This window comes from Myotis lucifugus, unplaced genomic scaffold (genome assembly GCF_000147115.1).
Source record: "Myotis lucifugus unplaced genomic scaffold, Myoluc2.0 scaffold_392, whole genome shotgun sequence".
NCBI lineage: Eukaryota > Metazoa > Chordata > Mammalia > Chiroptera > Vespertilionidae > Myotis > Myotis lucifugus.
The window spans coordinates 422,748-441,254 of NW_005871440.1; positions in this window are offsets into that span (position 1 = coordinate 422,748).

Consider the following 18,507-nt stretch of genomic DNA (forward strand, 5'->3'; position numbering starts at 1 on the left):
GATATTGGTGGCTTAATGAAATGAAAGCCTCTTAATTGTTTTGTTTTAAATGCTCCAGCTAATAACATTTTCATGATTACGTTCATTAATGCTTTCTCTCTTGGTTACCAAACTTATCATGTCCATGGGACTTCCCTGGCTCTGTACACATTGGTAATTACATTTTCTTTAGAAGCTCTATTTATTTAGAATTCCTAGTGCCTGCTCAACAACTTTTAAGGAAGAAATATCTTGAAAACATTATATGGAAATTAAATCAGCTAACTCTGCTGATAATGTTGTGAACCTTGCTTGGTCTGCCACTACTAATAAGAAAAGCTCATATTTAAATAATTTCCCCCAACACACCACATTTTAAACTGTATCTAATTTGTTTCTCTATTAGTTAAGGTTCAGTGGTATATTGAATTTATAGAAAGGAGATGGAGTAACTTAAAGATGTGAGGAAATATTTGGAAGGATGCTTGTGTATCTTCTGTCACTTTTATTGACACTTTGGAAAGATTTTCCTCTTATCCTATATAATAAAGAGGTAATATGCAAATTGACCATCATACCCTCATACAAGATGGCCAGCAGGGGAGGGCAGTTGTGGGCGATCAGGCCAGCAGGGGAGGGCAGTTGGGGGAGACTGGGCCTGCAGGGGAGGGCAGTTGTGGGCGACCAGGCCATCAGGGGAGGGCACTTGGGGGTGACTGGGCCTGCAGGGGAGGGCAGTTGGGGGGGGACCAGGCCTACAGGGGAGGGCAGTTAAGGGTGACCGGGCTGGCAGGGGAGGGCAGTTGAGGGCAACCGGTCCTGCAGGAGAGGGCAGTTAGGGGTGACCAGGCAAGCAAGGGAGGGCAGTTGGGGGCAACAGGGCCAGCAGGGGAGGGCAGTTGGGGGTGATCAGGCTGGCAGGGGAGTGGTTAGGGGATGATCAGCTGGCAGGCAGATGCGGTTAGGGGCAGTCAGGCAGGCAGGCAGGCAGGTGAGCGGTTGGAGCCAGCAGTTCCAGATTGGAGAAGTTTCTGGCTGGGCTGAGGGACATTCCCCTCTACCCCACTGCATGAATTTCATGTACTGGGCCTCTAGTCTTAAAATATAAGAATCAATTTCCTCCCCCTTCTGTTTTACTAGCATTTTTATATATTTTATTTTTAAAAAATTTTCTTTATTGATTTAGATATTACATATGTGTTCTTACCCCCCCCTTTGCCCCCCACCCCCTCTCATGCCCTCACCCCTCTGATGTATTTATATATTTTTATTGATTTCAGAGAGGAAGGTAGAGGAAGAGAGAGAGGTAGAAATATCAATGATGAGAGAGAATCATTGATTGGCTGCCTCCTGAACACCTCATACTGGGGACCAAGCCATATATGCCCGGACCTGGAATCGATGGTTCATAGGTCCATGCTCAACCACTGAGCCCAGCTGTTTTATTAGCATTTTTAAGGGGGATGGGGTAGGTAGTTATAAGATGTGGCTTTCACCTAGAGCACCTTCCAGAGTTTTTTGTTTGATATATTATGCACTCTTGTGACATAGTAAACTGTACATTCATGCATTTATATGGGGCTAATTTGTAGAAGCCTTTGTAAAAGATTTTGTCATTATGCAAAATGAACATTAACTGTGTTAGTAGTTACTTGAAATGGTAACTCCACCTTTATAGACTTCCCTTAAGAAAACAAGTACAATTTAAAAAAAATAAAATGTGTTTTATTATGACCAACACATTTATAATAGAGACCACGTTAAAATAACTTAAATGTCTAATTATACTTAAATGCTTACTTTTTAATAATATGTTATGAAGTCTTTTCATATATTTTAAAAGATGCCATAGTAATATGAAAAACACTTATGTTATATAAAATTAAGAAGGCAAAATAGCACAAGTAGTAAGATCACAGCTATGAAAATATTGAATAAATTTAAGAGAAAAATCAACAACATACAGTAATGTCTTTATGTAGGCATTATTGAAATGGGTGATTTTATTTCTCTTTCTGCTATTTTGTACTCTTATATTTTTCATTATTCTTTTTATGGAAAAACATACAGTAAATGTTATTCAACCTTAAGCCGTCCTAAGAGAAAATCAGGTTAAACATGTATTGTTAGACATTTTGATAATTTAGTAAGAATCAGGGCTCTGGTGTGAGGTCTGAGTTTGAACCTGGCTTCTCAGTTCAAATACTCTAAGACTTTGGTTAATTAGTTAACCTGCTGAATATTAATTTCCTCATCTAAAAATGCCTTCTGTAATAATGTCTAATTTATAGGTTTATTGGAAGGACTAAATACAATAATGTGTGTAAAGCACAGAACACAGTATTAAGTTGCCTTAATACAAAACACAAACTTAGCAGTAAAATAGTCAATATGTCAATGTTGTTAATAAATAATTGTGATTATGCTTCCAACAGAATGAAAAACAAATTTACTGAATCCAATTTTAACATATAAAAAATAGATAAATCCTTACATTTTACACTTATTGAAAAGTGAATAAAGAGAAGAACAAATCTTAGAAGATCTAAGTATCCATTTTGTTTGTAAAATGAATAATGGAATAATAATCAATGCAACTAACTCAGAGTTCATTAGTCTAGGTCAGGTAACTAACTGCAATATTTTCTACCATGAAATGTAGCTCCACAAAATAATACAATTCTTCCCATTTATTTCCAATCCTGTAGTATTGTTGGGAAAGTGTGGCTTAAGTATTCCAAGTATGATTTACTAGAGAAATTCAAGTTCTCTGAACATTTAAAGTTGAATCTTTATATCTAGTTATTTAAACATTTATGCTTTAGAAGGAGTCCTTTGATCTGATGATTTCTACATGTATAAACTCTGGCATGAGTCATTAAAGTTGGTTTATCGCTCTCTCCCTATTGTGCAAAGAGGAAACCAAGGCAAGAAGAAGTAGAGGTGGTTTATAAGGGAGAGGGACTGGTGAACTGGACAGAAATCCAAGAATTCAGACACAGCAACCTAGCTCCATTTTGTGTGTGTGTGTGTGTGTATAAGTTGTATAAAGCCATCAAAATGGCGTAAACCCACAATTTTAAACCGTTGGTCCCCATCCTGTGCACTAGAGTCCTCTATGAGCAAGAACTTATTTCTAGGACTTTTAAAGCCATTATCCACACTAACGTTTTCCTGGAGAGTAAAGTAAAAATTATGTGGTCCACATATGTGTAATATTATTTTTGAGGAAAAATTTACAATTAAAAGTGTAAGATATTTAAAGTTTACATCTTGATGATTTGATATAAGCAATGAAAAAATTCTTCCCATCTAGTTAATTAACACTTCTACCACCTCATATATTTATATATACAATAGAAATATATATGTATATATACAATATAAGTATATATAAATAAAAATATGTATATATACATATAAATAAAATATAATTTTGATGAGAATCTATTTTTTAAATCTTTATAGATGTGACATTGAATGAAGCATTTATTTATGTAGATTTTGATAAATGGCTATTTTTCCAATTGAAACAAAGCATAAAATTTATAAAGTGTAGTTTGTAAAACTAAATTTTTAGATAAGTATATATGTATATAAATTGAGAGTCTATTATTTTAAAATTAGTACATTAAAATAGTTTTTTGTGTTAAGATAGACTTTTTTGATAATTTAATTTTTATCTTGGTGATGGAGAAAGGCAAAGAGTTGGTATGTGACTGTGAATGATACAACTGGGAGGAATGACTGTTTCCTAGTAACCCAGGCTTCAAATTGACTTATATTAATATATATTCCCACTCTCCACTCTCTCTTCTAACATATACCAAAATCACACATGTATTCATGCACCAAATTCTCCCACCAATTTCAGGACCTGTCAATGTATTAAACATAAAAGAGAGGTTTTTAGAAAATGCATCTGATAAGGGGTTAATATCCAAAATTTATAAAGAACGTATAAAACTCAACACCAAAAAATTCAATTAAATAATAGTCAATTGATCTAAATAGACACTTCTCCAAGAAGACACACAGATGGCCAATAGACACGTGAAAAGATGTTTAATGTCACTAATAATCAGAGAAATGCAAATTAAAACCACAATGAAATATTACCTAACACTATCAGAATGTCTATTATCCATAAATTAATAAACAACAAATGTTGACAAGCATGTGGAGAAAAGGGAACCCTCGTGCCCTGTTGATGAGAATGCAGACTGGTATAGCCATTGTGGAAAGCAGTATAGAGTTGCCTCAAGAAATAAAAATGGAACTGCCTTATGACCCAGGGATCCCACTTCTGGGAATATAGCCAATGAAACCCAAAACTCGAATTTGAAAGAATATCTGTACCCCTATGTTCATTGAAGTGTTATTTACAATAGCCAAGATTTTGAAGCAGCTCAAGTGCCTATCAGTAGATGGATGAGTGGATAAAAAAGCTGTGATATATTTACACAATAGAATATTTACATGACTGTAAAAAAAAGAGAAGAAATTGTACCCTTTGCAATAGCATGGATAGACCTGGAGAGTACTATGTTAAGTGAAATCAGCCAGTTAGAGAAAGACAAGTACCACAGGATTTCACTCACAAGTGGAATCCAATGAACAAAATGAACTAACAAGCAAAATAGAGACAGACTCATAGATAGCAAGCTGACAGCTGTCAGAGAGAGGGGTTGGGTGGAGGGGTGGGAGGATAGAGCAAGGAAGAAAAAAGAAAATATTGCCCAGCTACTTTGGCTCAGTGAATATAGCATCGGCCTGGGGACTGAAGGGTCCTGGATTCAATTCTGGTCAAGGGCACATGCTGGGTTGGAAATCAATCCTCAGTAGGGGTCATGCAGGAGGCAGCCAATCAATGATTCTTTCTCATCATTGATGTTTCTATTTCTCTCTCCTTCTCCCTTCCTCTCTGAAATCAATAACAAAAATATATATATTTTAAAAAATACTCTTGGACAGGGGCAACCATATGGTGATTGCTTGGGGAAGCAATGTTGGAAGAGATGGAGTATAGTATACGGGGGATAAATAGTGATGAATGGGGGGATCAATAGTGATGGACGGGGGGATCAATAGTGATGGATGGGGATTTGACACAATACTGTATACAGATGATGTGTTGTAGAATTGTGCACCTGAAACTTGTATAATTTCTTTTTTAACCAGTGTCACCCCAATAAATTCAATAAAAATTTTAAAAAAGAGAAAATGCTGATAAAACATACCAAACTAGTTAGAAAACTTTGAACATAAAATTTTGTTTAAATCAGATTAAAGGGGAATAAAGGAAAAACTTTTCATCTGATAGCCTATCTAATAATAGACAAACATGGTAATTGACCATACCTTTGCTACACCTCCCATTGGCTAATCAGCAAGATATGCAAATTAACCAGCAACAAAGATGGCGGTTAATTTGCATACATAGGCACGAAGTGGGGGAGCGAAGACTGAAGGTGGCTCCAACCAGAGCAGCGAAGGTTTGAAGGTGGCTCCGGCCGGAGCGAAGGCCTGGGTCCCGGGTGCTGGAGGAAAACGGTGCTGGTAGCCAGGGGACAGGAATGCCTATTGCACGAATCTTTTCATGCAACAGGCCTCTAGTTGTCTATAATCAAAGTTATGAGAAACAGATACTGAGACAGGGTCCAAAGGAAAAGTTAGTCTCTACCTCCAGAAGACTCACTACCACTCTTGGCATTTACTACTTTCTTGCATACCTCTCATTGTGCTGCCTATCATAGTCTCCTTTCCTCTGGGCCACATCACGATACGGGCCATAGCATCTAAGGAAATGTCTCATGTTTAAGACTATGAAAGATTTTCTGGCATTGGATAGTCCCTCACAAATCTATTGTACCTCTTAGCCATCAGTTCATCCTAAATGTGCATGTTTCCTAATGTAGTTTTAGCAAATACAGCCAGAGATAGGCATCTTAGAGGTTGGAGTCAGAGAGACAATGAAGCCAGTTTCTCTCTGGTGGGTAGTTTAATTTATGAAACTTGTTGGAAGACTGTATTTACACACCTTTGCTTTTCTGCTGGCAGAATTATTTTAAAATGCAACCACCAAACTCAGTATTTTGTTTAACTATAAAACTAAGAAAGTCCATCCTTTATTAGTGTCAATGCTAGATGTTCTCATAGACTTCTAGGTCTTTCAAATTATGAATATAAATGATACTTGGTTGGTTTTTCTTAAGTTTTATAATTTTAACCTGAATATACTTAGGGTATTTTTTATTAAAAAGTGAAGTTCAAGCATGATAATTAGTTTAAGCTTATATGCCTCAAATTCAATTATAATGAATTCCATTTTTTTTCCAAGCAGTTCTTCTAAAAGTGAGTTACTGAAAACCCATTAGGAAATAAAATAATGAGATTTTAAAATAAATGAAAAGTGCTCCTAATTGATATACTAATTGATTGTATTGGTACACAATGTAAAACACTTTATTTTTCTTTCAGAGAAACAATTATTTTATCAACCATAATTTGTGTCCTTTTATCTAATTATAATTCAGCAGTAAAATATTGCTCATTCCTAACTCAGCTGAAATGATAAAATATTAGGAAGTATATTGAAAAAGCAATGTCATCTAGAGACAAACACATTGATGGTTCTGTAAAGATAATTGACTTGCCATACTCATAGTCTTCAAAGTACTATTAGTTGTCAGTATGTGTTTTGGAATTTTAACAAAGACTTGGAAAATAATTTTTACATATCTGCTTTTAAGAAGTTAATTTTTCGTAAGTAGCATGATTTCTTTCTCTGCTTTTTTATACAAGTGAAAACATGAAATACCAATATACTATTTATTAAAATGCAAAAGCAGATAAGTAAGGAATATGTTACTTTTTAAATAAACCCACTTATTTCTTAGAGTTAAAGCAAAAGGAGACCCTTACTTTTCCAAAGACACTAAATATGTAAGGGAAAAGGAAAGTTAGAATCATTTTGGAATAAAGTTTCTCACCAGATAATGAAGAATTAGAATGTATAATACTATCTTAAGATCAGTAAGTTTTTAGGTAAATTCAACTTCCTGTAGAACTTAAAAATAATATTTTGAGGATTTACTTATGAAACGGTGGTCTGAGGAGTTCCCCAGACAACCATAACTTTTTGTATCATGGAAATGTACACTTGAAACCTATATGATCTTATTAGCCAATGTCACCCTAATACATTTAATTTAAAAAATAACACCATTCAAACTTTCTGGAAATTGTCTTAAGGACATACCGAAAATAGAGAGACATTTATTAAAGAAAATCTGCTAAATCTCAGTAAGAACAGTGAGAGTCTGGCATTTGTACCACAACCCACACACTTATTCCTTCCCTTTCTAGCTCAGCAGAATGGAAACTCCTTTTAGGGTTCGGTATAGCCAATAAGCTAGGATTCCTCTCTCTCCAGCCCCTGAGATGGAGTTACCAGCATGTTTCATGCTGCCCTCCCCTCTCCCCACACAGCTCAGCTTTGTATAGCAGAGGCTAAACTTCAGGCAACTATGCTCAAAAATCAGGAGCTTGCCCCTTTATTTAGTCTCCCATCATAGTATCGACTAGAGGCTTTATCCCAGGGATGGCAAGCCAAGAACACTGCAGACTTTCCTGATTTGCAGTGAAACCCTTTTCTATTTAAATATTTATATATCCATTCAGTAAATATTTATTACACTCCTATGACTCATGCATTCTTTCATTCAACACATATTTATTGATCACCTATCATGTGCTAAGTGTTGTGGTAGGCAAAAAAAGAGAATGCAATGAAACAAAACAAAACAAAACAAAAAACACGAAAACATAGTCTCTGCCACTATGGAATTTAAACCATAGTGAGAAAGAGAGATATTGAAGAATTATTTTACTATACAACAAAAATAACAAAGTTTAGTGCCATGGCTGGAAGGATAGTGCACTAAGTTCTGTTTTTGTTTTTGTTTATTTTAGGTATATTATTTTCAAGAACCTGGAAGAAGAAGGTAGAGGTGAAGAGAATGCACAAATCAGTGCCCCTTGTTAAATTTATAGAGTGACACAATGAGAAAGGACTTGTTCATAGCCTTCTTTCTGTAAAACTTTAACCCACTTACTCAGATCTGACTCAACAGCAGGTGTGAGATTGGGTATGGTCTGATCTTAGATTTTTGTCATTTATCATTTGTCACTGGTCCATTTTGAAGCATGTGTTTGCTTGTCTGCAAGTCATTTGCTATGTGTCAAAAGCATTAGAAACAGTTGATACTAATCATGTGTTGCCTGGTAAATGCCTTTGCATTTATTGAAAGTATAGTTCATTCTGTTTTTATTTTAAGTAGACCTGTGGAATTATACACAAGGTCAAGATCAGTGTAAAGAATCGATCACAGTAACTAAATTAATTAAAGTAACCAAACTGAATCTTAAGTAGATAAGTAGATTTATATACCAGTAAATATACATTCAATAGGTGTTAATATGATAGCATATATTGTGTTAAGGGCTTAATTGTGGACACAAATTGTATGAGATTACATAGAAACTCAATCATGCACAGCTATGGAAAATACTATTTAACCTCTGCATTGCTCACTTTTTTTTAGTAGAATGTCATTTACCAGTGCTCCCTAACCTTTTCAATTCACATAAACATAACAGTAGTTGTGCAGCTGTCCCAGGATAGACCTAAAATTGAGTGGACCAGCATCTGGCACAGATCCCTTTCTTTGGGGTACGTTGAGAGTCCACAGAAAAAAATTTAGGAACCTCTGCCTCAGAATAACAGAATCTGCAGTTCAACAAGGAGTCTGCATGATATTAATAATACAATAGATAGCTATAATTAATTAATATATTCAAAGTGTTTTGAATAAATGACTTAAGACCATGCTTTAAAACATTTGACTTTGACCTGCCCATTATCATTTCTATGAACATGAAATTCATACAGAAGAAAATAGATCTTTTGTAAGAATTTGGAGGTTAGGGTGAGGTAGTCTCACAAAACTATTTTAAAAAAATCTCTGAGAATAAAACTTTAAAAATAATTTGTACTGAGAGGAAAGCAGGTTAGAATATAGATATGTAAATTATGCCATTAGAATATAGACATGCAAATTACACATTTGCTAATCACCCAGAGACTGGCAAGTTCACAGCCTCGTGGAATTTGCATGCTAATGAGGAAGAATGGAAAATGCTCAAATAAACGAGATAATACACAGAAAATATCAAGTAATGATAACTACTATGCACATCATATTCCTCAAAAATTGTTTTATGAACTTTGAGAACATTTTCTGTTTTCAGTACTTAAATGCTTTGTTATTTTTTTCTTTGTTTTTAATTTTGATCCTTTTAGTGGTACATCAGAATTGCTAAAGGAGTTAATTTGACTTTGACAATAGTTGGAATGAGAGAAATTTTATTTCTATCTTATATGCAAATTAGTTTGCTTTTTGTGTTGAAGTATCTTTTCTGTATTATTTCACTCTTTTTTTTTCTTTTAAGATTAGTTTTAGGTGTTTAAATCCTGTTTCTTGAATCTATTTGCTAAATACAACTATCTTATCTCTTGTATAGCTAATTCAAGATAAGAAACGCACCAATTTCCAGAGATTTTCTTTGGAATAAACCTGAATTGACCTGTGAAAATTAAATTAAATTTTATATATAAGTTTCAGTTTGCTTAAGAGAGATATATAGAGAGAAAGATATACAACTAAATCTTACATTTTCAAACTAATCATATACATATATGGAAATGGGATTCACAATGATTGGTTCCTTGTCAAAGAACAAGCCAGTACAAGAAGCAAGTCATGAAATGTAGAATTACAGGTTGCTTTCACCTTCTGGTAGCAAAGAAGGCCCAATTTCACATGTTCTCCAATTCCAAACAAATGTCCATATAAAAGAAAAACATAAATCTAAAACTTGATGTATTTAACAATATAATAATAAAAGACCAAAGAACTTAGAGGATGGCTATTTATGGGGACCTCCTATGACGTTTGCAGGCCATAGAATGATTCACAAGAAACATGGCAATTGGAAATGGGTTGCTAAGGGCAGTTTCTTTCTATGCTACAGTTCACTATGAGCTGCAGTTCATGCACACATACAACACACACATACACATATACATACAAGGAATGCATGCTGAAATAAACATCTTGGAGAGGCGTGAATAATAATAATGAAAGGACAAATTTTCAGGCTGATAGAAGAGCATTTCTCTTTCAAATTTATTATTATTTTTAATCCTTTCAATATTTTTGTTTCTGATTCTAAAATTAGTATATATTTATTATAAAAATTTGAATAATTCAGAATAACTCACAAAAGAAAGTAAAACAGCCTTTGATCTAAATATTCAGAGTAAATTTGAAGATTTGTCTCTGGTATATGCATGTGCACATTTGTGAACACATGAATCCAAATGTAAAATAGAAATTGTCATATTACCAACATATTATGAATATTTTCCATATTCATGATCAAATACTACCTCCATGTTTAATGTATGCTTAAACATTCATTATATAGATAAGCATATATTATTTTACCAATTTCCTATTACTAAGGTTTTAATTCTAATATTTGTCTTGTCCAAAATAATGCTGTAGCAATTATGTTTACTTATTTTATGGTTACCGTAAGAAAGAAAATTCCTGAATGTGGGGTAGCTGGAGCAAATAATATTTTTTAAGAAAATGTGTTTGATGTAAACTGCCAAGTTTATTTCAAGGAATCCAGAAATATTATATCATTCTACAGTGCACTAGCAGCTGCAAATAGGGATTTGTTGATTTCTTCTTGCACCTGCTATTATTGGAACTTATGGTTGTTTTAATTTTTGCCAATTGGGTAGGGGAAGTACCCCTTGGCACCTATTCATCTATTTTATAAATTACCTATTAAGATTTTTTGCTCAGATTTATTGTTTTTTTTGTCCTTTAATTTTTGACTTATAATTCTCTTTACTATTGAGTGTATTAAGCAAGATATGCATATATGAAGTAAATGCTCATTTTTGTTTGCTTTCACATTCTAACTTTATATACTATTTGTAATGTGCACATTAAAATATTGACATGATTAAATATGATAAACTTTGCTTTTAGGCCTTGTGCAAGGAACCTTCCTGTGATAGAAGATAAATGCACATCTAGATTCTCTAATGATGATATTGATCTGTACACTTAAAATTTTTTTCTGAATGGTCAATTTTTTAAAATTTTATTTATCAAAGAAAACCAAATGTCTACATATCATTCAACCAATGTTTTACCTTTACATGTAACCTGGAAACACCATCATTTTATGTGCAAATGAATAAACACACATAAACAGTTATATACATACGTCATACACAATCTTTTAAGCAGCTTTCCATTCTGGTTAGAAATCTGCTTATGTAGTCTTCACAATGCAATATAGCTTAATATATTTTTATATTCAGATGATCCAAATCCCTCCTCATTACTATTCAGTTTTATAATTTTCTTGAAAATTCTTATGGATTTTCTTTCTCACATGAGCTCACATATCACTTTGCCTGGTTATAGTAAGGTACTGGGATTTTTAAGTAGAATATAATGAATTTAGATAGTAATCTGTGGACAACTCATATATTTTATCATAGAGCTTTCCTAGAACAGTTTCTGCAATGGCTTAGAAATCAAAAAATATTAAAAACCATCAAATACTCTTTGGCATCTATAAAGGTGAGCTATTTTTTTTACTCTTTTACTTTGGTGTACTGACATAATGAATATTATTACTAATATTGTGTAGTAAACATGTTATACACTATAATATTTTGAAAAATATAAAGTACTTGTTAGCATCAACTGTCTTAAAAAAGAAAGGATGTTGATCTCATATTTCTCTACTGGTAGAGTTTAGTTTTCAGCTTTGTTTCTTGCAATATTTGTCTGACCATGAGCCCCTACCCATAAGGCTTTATCCCCCACAACTCCACAAAAATGTCCTTCAAGATCTCATAATACCAAGGGGCAGATCTTTCAGAACCCAGATGCCAATTTTATATGCTCCTTGTGTCCTCTTGGCAGCATTCCAGGGCAAATTGTGTCCTGATAATCCACTCACTTCATTTGAGTTCAACCTCGCTGGCTTTTCATTCTCAGAGTACTCTTACTTTCTTCCCTGGTCAACTAGGATTCTAATTTTTTGGAATTCTGAAAGTTTCTGCTCTCACCGTCGTTTTTTCTGGTTCCAATGACCTTATATTGTCTCAAGGTTTTATATTTTTGTCTTTCGAGTTTATTTTTCAAGCCCTGTACTCTACTCTGAGTTTCAGAGACATAAAATATTATGCTATTATTTTAAGACTAGAGGCCTGGTGCATGAAATTCATACATGGATGGCGATCAGGGCCGATTAGTGGGCAACCAGCAGGGCGATTGGGGGACCCCCACTGGCACCCGCCTTGGCTGGCCTGGGTCCTGTGGGCTGGTAGCAGCTCCTGCATTGAGTGTCTGCCCCCTGATGGTCAGTGTGCATCACAGTGACTGGTTATTCCACCATTTGTTCTGCCTTTGGGTCGATTTGCGTATTAGGCTTTTATTATATAGGATACCATTGGATCATACCTATCACATGTTTTATTTATGGATGTTTAAAGGCCTATAATCTTAACATTGGTCTCTGAGTCTTTTAATGCTATATTTAGCATAGTTGTTATTAAAAACATGTTAATACATTTTAAAATATGTTTAATGATCTGTAACAGTATGAGTAATATGGGTCTTATCTATTTAATTAGGCTAGTGTATTTTTAATAGAATAGGTAGCTCTCCTGAAAACATGAATTAGTAAAATTTACTCAAGAAAAAAATGAAATGTACTTGTATTTCTGTACAATCAACTTTTAAAAAGGAAATTAGAAAAACAATTCTAGTGGAAGAATAAACAATGAAGAACTAGATAGAGATCAAATAGAATGACAAGTAATCATAGGAGCCATGACGAAAACTTAAGAGGGCCAAGGGACCCAGAGTGATGAGGGAGTACTTTATTGAGGAATAAGAGTAGATGACCATAGGTATGGGAGCTGGTTACCAGAAACAAATGATCACCAAGGGCAAGAATCAGAGGGACTCAGAGAAAAGGCCAGGATGAGTATGACTTGAGTGTGTGAGACAACCAAGGGTTTATGAGCATTGAAGTGGAGGAGTTAGGTATGGATCACTCCATGCAGGGCCTCATAACCACTGGTAAGAAATTTATCTTTTATTCTAGTGGCAATTGAATACAAAATAGTGTAAGTCCTGGGACTTTGTAATTACATATCTTATTTGATTCTGTGAATTCCAAAGATGTGTATTAGGTGTCTGAATGTTTAATACATATGGTTTTACATTCTTGTAAATGAGAATGTTAACAAGGAGCATTATCAGAACAAATAATTCTTTAAAATCTAATTTATTTTTGTTATCATATGAAAATTGAAATAGAGTTATAATAATTTGGATAGAAATAAGGAGCTCTCCTACTTTATATATTTATCACTTTGCTATCACATCAGCCATTTATTCAAATCATCCAAGTAAGAGATTGGGGTCAACTCCTAACAGAATTAAAGCTATCCACAGCACAACCAGAGCTCAGGCAGTTCTTTAAATACTGTCATTGGAAATGATTTTTAAAAGAAGAATATTCAAAGAAGTGAGAAGAGTAATTGTGCTATTTTTATTCCCTTTAATCTTCATAAGACTTTCTCATAACTGAAGAATAGAACCAATCTTAGAAGAAATGGAAGACAATATTAGATTTAACAAGGGGAAAGTCTCCCCTAATCTCCAAAGCCTTAGTTTTCACTTTATACTTGCCCACATTAGAGTGTAGAATTGTCTAGTACTGGATTCTTATCTCACAATAAAAGTTGTCTCTTTTTTTTTCCTTTTGGCTTGTGACTAACACTCTTTGCAAAGCATGTTACAATACACAGTGTACACAGGGTATGTGCTTCTATATGAACCCAGTGATCCCACTTCTAGGAATATATCCTAAGAAAACAGAAACACCATTCAGAAAGAGTATATGCACCCCTATGTTCATGGCAGCACAATTTACAATACCTAAGATTTGGAAACAGCCTAAGTGCCCATCAGCCAATGAGTGGATTAAAAAACTATGGTACATCTACACAAGGGAATACTACACTGCTATCAAAAAGAAGGAATTCTTACCATTTGCAACAGCATGGATGGAACTGGAGAGCATTATGCTAAGTGAAATAAGCCAGTCAGAGAAAAATAAATATCACATGATCTCACTCATTTATGGAATATAGTGAACAACATAAACTGATGAACAAAAATAGAACCAGAGTCATAGAAGCATTGAACAGACTGTCCAACATATGAGGGAAAGTGGGGGGCGGGGAGTGAAGGAGTAAGAGATCAACCAAAGGACTTGTATGCATGCATATGAGCATAACCAATGGACACAGATGGGGGGGGGGTGAGGCCATGTGCTGGGGGTTGGGGGCGGCCAGGGAGAGGTCAGTGGGGAAAAAGGGAGACTTATGTAATACTTTAAACAATAAAGAATTTAAATAAAAATAAATTAATGGATTTGCATCATGGGCAAGTTTCCTTTTGATGTATTATGTAGAGCTTCCAAGAAGTTCTAATGAGTAGCTGATGAGGTATGTCTCATAACAGATTTATTAGGGTATATTTTCTCCTTGAACTCAATGCATGATACCTATTCATGTGAGATGTGTTTGTAATGTAGAGTTTTTAAAATATATTAGTCATTGTACAATAATATGCAACAGAAGTTAGCATTTTATGAGGAATTTGGGGTAATAAAAGAGATAAGTAATGGGAATGGACTCATGGTTACAAAATCTTCCTAATCAGTTTTTGAGCAAAGCTTTCCTTTAAACCCCTTATTAGGAGGTTAAAGTAAAGGGGTGTGTGTGTGTGTGTGTGTGTGTGTGTGTGTGTGTGTTGTGTGTGTGTTCTAAAGAGCTGAAGTTAGAACTAAATTATTTTCTTTAGACAGCAGAATCCACATTAAGAATTTATTATTCTCTTCAATCCTTCTCAAATATACCAGTCATGTAAATATTTTTGAACAGATTAGGAACTTATTGAATGCTCTAATTCACTTTCACTCCTTAGAAAGAATACATTTTTTTGTTTCACTAAAAATTCTGATGTACTTTGCATATCACAGATAGGTTCTTTCTGGGACGTGGAAATGTCTGCTTACACCAATTTATTTTCTCTACTGGCTTAGCATGTTACCTCAAATTCTCTTCATTAATACCCCCTTTTAAAACCAAATCATTGCACCTCTAGAAAGCTTCTTAAAGTAATAATAATGTAAAATCTGAATTCATTGTTTTGTCTTTATCTTTTATACTATATTTCATATAAAAATAAGCAGAAATTAAGACACTCCCTCTAAGGCAAAGGAACTAAGAAAAATTAATCGCATTGTGTCATGAAATGTTAGATCATGTAAAAGAAAACCGTGAAAGAAAAAAAACTAAGAGTGTGGGGAGGTTAGATCCAGGTGAGACATTGCAATTACATTCTGAGGACAAAAGGAAATAATCTTTTTGTTTTTATATGTATTTTCTGTTTGGGCAAAACATGATTACTCTGAGCATGTTTAGCATTTGGTGTATATGTGGGTATATGGATGAGTGTGTAAATATGTTGCTAAACTTTGCCCATTCTGTATCCCTCTATCTTTTACATCTGAAGAAATGATATTTGGCCTTGCAGGTATTTGTTCTTCATCCCGAAATGGAAGTCAATGCACTGATAAAATTGAAAATGGTAGAATGGCCCCAGCTAAGTCTCCCCAATGGGGTTGGACCCCTGAGCATACATGAAAGCCTCTTAAGGGCCAAGATTATTTTAGAAAAGGTTTTTGTTGTGTTTTTTTTTTATCTCAGCCCTATTGACATTTGGGCCACATTATTCTTTGTTGTAGGATGAAGGGATTCAGAACAGGTTTCCCCAAGGTGTGCCACTTTGGCATGTGGATTATTTTGAATTGAAGTCAGTGGAGACCCTACAGGCTCAGTAGAAACACCTGTTCCCCCTCAGCTACTTAGAGGATTCCAAATCAGGGGTCTTTTACATAATAAAGGTTAACACACTTATAACAGAAATGCTTTTTTATGACTTATCTGTCAGGGCAAACATCTAATTACTGAGCATCTGCTCTTCTTAATGTTCTGAAAACTACCCTCCTCCCTTCTAAAGCCTCAGTACTCTTACCTCATTCCTTAAATCAGATACCCCATTTCACCTATCTGAACCTGTTATGTATGTGGGGTTCCCATACTTGAACATGTAATTAAGTTTGGCTATTTTGTCTTGCTAGTCTTTCTCATGCAGGTTTAATTATTAGACCACACAAAGAACCTAGAAGGGTAGAGGGAAATTTCTTCCTTCTCTACAAGGGGGCTCCTACACTGGATTTTACTAGTGCCCTTGTCTCTACCCACTAAACCCCAGGAGAGGGTATTACAAACCATGACCTTGGATTTTTGTTTATTGATTAGTCTTGCTTTTGAAAAATATATTTTTATTGATATCAGAGAGAAAGGGAGAGGGAGAGAGATAGAAATCAATGATGAGAAAGAATCATTGATCGGCTGCCTCCTGCATTCTCCCTCCTGGGGATTAAGCCTGAAACCCAGGCATGTGCCCTGACCAGGAATCAAACCCTGACCTCCTGATTCATAGGTCCACATTCAATCACTTAGCCACACCAGCCGGGCCATGACCTTGGATTTGTAATACAAAAGGGGAACAGAGAGTTCACGTGTAGGGGTGTATATGTGTATTGTATATAGAAATTTCAAAAGTAGCTTTGTCATGGTAAACTTTCACTGGATCATGAGCTTTGCTCTCTCAGCTAAAATGATTGCTCTCTTGAAATCAGGCTTTGAGAGTTGTATTCCCCTTTGTTCACGAGGAAAGCTTTCTCTTTTTATGGAGGAGGAAATGATATGCTATGATTTTCAGAAAGAAATTGTACTTGGTGGAACTTGACTATTAATAATAATTTGAGGATTTTCTAGCAGCAATTGCTGAATAATTTTGACTGCTAGCCCACTGTGAATGAAAAGCGGACATTTCTGAACAATGAGCCCATGTGAAATCTTCGTCTGATGTTAGTTATCCAGCGTCCCATCCACATTTTCCTTTGTGACCCAAAGCATTGATGCTTTTGAGGTCTGCTAATGGCCCAGGTTGAGCTATTGGCTCCTGCATAACTGAATTTCATGATAAATCAGACCTGTGTTTGCTGTCAGGGAGCTTTCAGTCTGGTTGGGTTAAGGGTTGTAAAAATTGTGACAAAATAGCTTATAAAAAATCACAAAAAGAAGAAATTACTTTTAGCTTACAGGGAAGAATAGAAGAATTGGGTGTAAAAAAGAAACATTGTAAAGTAGGCTGAATTTGAACTGAACTTAGAGGTAGATGGGTAGTTTATAATAAAAGACAGGAAAAGGGATAATTCCACACCATGCAATAGTGGGGATGGATAAATGATAAAAGGAAATTACCACCATATACTTCAATGAGGAAATAGTTCAAGAAAAGTGTTACTAAAACGATAATACTATAGAGCACACTTATAAATGGCCACATAAAAAGTGTCTATCACCTGAGAACAACATTATCTACATCTTTTTGTTTTCCATTTATTAAGAAAAAATCATCTTTTTATTGATAATTTTTAGGTGAGGCCATATAAGAAAGTCTTATTAGGTATCAGATTTAATTTACGTATGTTTATACAGACATATTCATGTGACATATATAATTTATTATATACTTTTATTGATTTCAGAGAGGAAGGGAGAGAGAAACATCAATGATGAGAAGAATTATCAATTGGCTGCCTCCTGCATGTTCCCTACTTGAGCATGCAAGCCAGGCATGTGCCCTGACAGGCAATCGAACTGTGACCTCCTGGTTCATAGGTCGACTCTCAACCACTGAGCCATGCTGGCTGGGTTGTGGCATATATAATTTAATACACTAAAGAAAAACAGCTTATAAGTACCACAAGATGTCTCCTGCCCTCAAGTGCCTGTGTTATACTTGTTTGAGATTAAGGAACTCTGAGATAAATTTGTATTCCTTGAAGAAAATAAACATGTAGTGGGATTATTATGAATTCATCAATTTTCAGAAGATTGTAATGAGTTTGTCTTTAGGATTTCATTTTTTAAAAATTACATATAAAAATTTCTCAGCAATGTTACAGTCTTTCACTTGCTGTTTTAGCATATGGTTGCCTGCCACAGGATTTCATAAATAAAACATTTCAGTAAATTCCTCATAAAAGGGGTATTTCTGCATTAATATGTGAGCTCAGGATGGAGTCTTGTTTTAATACCTATTCATTGTTGAAAAGGCACTTACTCTTATAATGCATTACTTTGACATAGACCAGTCGTTTTATCATATGTAAGTAACTAGTGAGTTCTCTCTTTCATTATAGATCCCTGTAGAG